General features: G+C 30.1%; 1 long non-coding RNA gene across 1 annotated transcript; it reads left to right on the forward strand.

Annotated features, from left to right (window-relative positions):
* Positions 1-623: 623 nt before the first annotated feature.
* LOC127093580 (uncharacterized) lies at positions 624-1,814 on the forward strand. The gene is made up of 2 exons (XR_007792585.1): positions 624-969; positions 1,568-1,814. It is a non-coding gene; the product is annotated as an uncharacterized LOC127093580 (long non-coding RNA).
* The last annotated feature ends 1,109 nt before the right edge of the window (positions 1,815-2,923 follow it).

Below are 2,923 nucleotides of genomic sequence, written 5' to 3' on the forward strand. Positions count from 1 at the left end.
AAATTCTAAAATATTAACAAAGATTAAATTCTAAAATCATTCTAAATTAAATTAAAATTCTAAAACAATTCTAAATCACCTTATAATTCTAATTAATTTACAATCATTTCTAAAAATAAAAATAAAACTAATTAAATTCTAAAATATGAACAAAGATTAAATTTTAAAATCATTCTAAATTAAATTAAAATTCTAAAATAATTCTAAATCCCTTTATAATTCTAACTAATCTACAATCATTCCTAAAAAAGAAATCTAACTAAATTCTAAAATATTAACAAAGATTAAATTCTAAAATCATTCTAAATTAAATCAAAAATTCTAAAATAATTCTAAATCACTTTATAATTCTAATTAATCTACAATCATTTCTAAAAAAAGAAATCTAATTAAATTCTAAAATATTTTTCTAATTAACATTCTAAAACAATCAGTATGGGCCTAAAAAAAACCAACCAATCGCATGGGGGGTATGGATGATGAAGTGGGGTGTATCTATTGATTGGGCCCAAAACTCATAAAAATGAATCAACCCATCCTGTGTGTTTCTTCTTCCTATCATATTTTAAGTAAATAAATAAAAATAATAATAATGATGGTAAATGAAAAAACAATATCAACCACTCCAAAGTTACACGTCACAAATTAGGTTTGCAGAGAGTGGGAGTAAAATGGGATAGGAAATGAGAGAAGGAGAAAAACGGACCTCCACAACGGCGTGAGCGAGAGTACGACGGCGTGGACGAGAGTACGGTGGTGAAGGCCGTTATTGGCGGCGGCAAGTGGTTGTCGGAATGGTGGAGGTTGCGCCGGTGAGGATGGTGTTACGGTGGATGGAAATCGGGTTAGGTTTTTCTGAATCGAGAGAGGGTCGTGGGAGATCGTCGTGGTTGTGGCTTGAAGATGGAACGCAGAACGACGATGCTCGAGTCGAAAGATGAAGAGCGGAAGCGAATCAATTCCGAAAAGGTATTGTCGAGTTTTTTCGCTTCTCTCTTATGCTTCTGTTATTTCTTTTCTTTCCCAACTCTATCTCTTTTCTTCTCCTTCGATTACTGATCGATTCGTGAATCGTCGGTGAAGGATTACCGAGCGTCTCCGTTTCTGTTATTGTTGTTGTGTTCTTTAGGGTTTTTTTTGAAAAAAAAAATCTCTGTTGTGTTTATGTTGTTCTTGCTGTGTTTGTTGTTCTTGCTATGCGTTTCTGGTTTAAGGTTTTTTAGAAACAAAATGCTATCTTGTTCTTGCTGGGTTTGCTGTTCTTGTTGTGGTTTAGGTTTTTTTGAAGAATTGTTTTGCTGTGTATGTTGTTTTTTGTTAACCTCTCATGAATCGTTTATGAAGACTAGATTAAGTCTTAAGAAACTCCTCCCTTTTTTTGAATTTCTCATCCCAGATTATGTGGGATTTGGTTTGTTCTGTTTTAAGCTAATGTCAAAAGTGCTTTTTGGATGTTTAGGTTAACCTTATGGGTAAATTTTTAATCTGAGTAATTTTTAGTTGTTTTTCAGTTCTCTAAGTGCTTTTGAAAAGTGCTTTTAATATAAGCTATTTTTGTTCTCAGCAGATTACAACTCTGAAGAGACTTTGATGGAATGGGAAAGTGGTTGTATGAAAGCACACTTGGAGGCGCGCCGGTCTTGGGAGTTTTCAACCTAGCTACTTGATTTTTTATTATTAGGAACCTGTTTCCATCTGTAGCAATTTTTTCACTATAATTACCTAGTTTAGTTTTTTTTAGACAAAATGTGTGTTTTGACTTATGTAACTTATTGAATTAAAAGTCTAATGGCCACTAATAATTATGTATTCAACCTTTTAAGCTTTCAAAACTTAACTCAATACACTTCTAACTTAAGTATAATGACTTAATCTAAAAAACAACATAATTCTAACTTAGGTACAAAGAAACTAAGTATAGTGATTTAATTTAAAATCAACACAATTCTATTTTAAATACAAAAATCTAAATATAGGACTTTTAATTTAAAAAACAACATAATTCTATTTTAAATACAAAAATCTAAATATGGGACTTTTAATTTAAAAAACAACACAATTCTATTTTAAATACAAAAATCTAAATATGGAACTTTTAATTTAAAAAACAACACAATTCTATTTTAAATACAAAAATCTAAATATGGAACTTTTAATTTAAAAACAACACATATTCTAATTTAAACACAAAAATCTAAATATGGGACTTTTAATTTAAGAAACAACACAATTCTATTTTATATACAAAAATCTAAATATGGGACTTTTAATTTAAAAAACAACACAATTCTATTTTAAATACAAAAATCTAAATATGGAACTTTTAATTTAAAAAACAACACAATTCTATTTTAAATACAAAGATCTAAATATGTAACTTTTAATTTAAAAACGACACATACATGCCTAAAAAAATGCAAATTTAATTTGGGCACCTATGAAGAACTTAGAACTTGGCATAAATATTTGGGATGTGTAAATGGACTAGTAAATAGTGATCATAGAAATAATAACATGGCTCTTAATACTTACTAATAAAAAAATAGGTTTTGAATTAGTAATGTAAAAAGATTCAAACCACATTTTAGATTATGAACACACTTATTCAAATGGACCTTTGAAACAAAGAGATCTCATGGGTAAACCATAAATGGCCGGACAAAATTGGGGTATGACAGAAGAGAGCTAAGAAAGTGAAACCTCCTGGCACTACTTCTCAACAAACTTTAATCACTTCAACCACTACCCCCAGCGAAAAAACCAAGACACCAAAGTTGAGGACTCCTCAGCTTGTCGAAGAAGAACCAGACGTATCGAAACCAATCAATTTTGGCAACCCTGAAAATGCCAATTTTAGTCCCGACATAATCACGGAGAAGGTATTTTTACTTCGTCAAGTAAACTCTTTATGTATTCGACATTT

This window comes from Lathyrus oleraceus, chromosome 6 (genome assembly GCF_024323335.1).
Source record: "Lathyrus oleraceus cultivar Zhongwan6 chromosome 6, CAAS_Psat_ZW6_1.0, whole genome shotgun sequence".
NCBI lineage: Eukaryota > Viridiplantae > Streptophyta > Magnoliopsida > Fabales > Fabaceae > Lathyrus > Lathyrus oleraceus.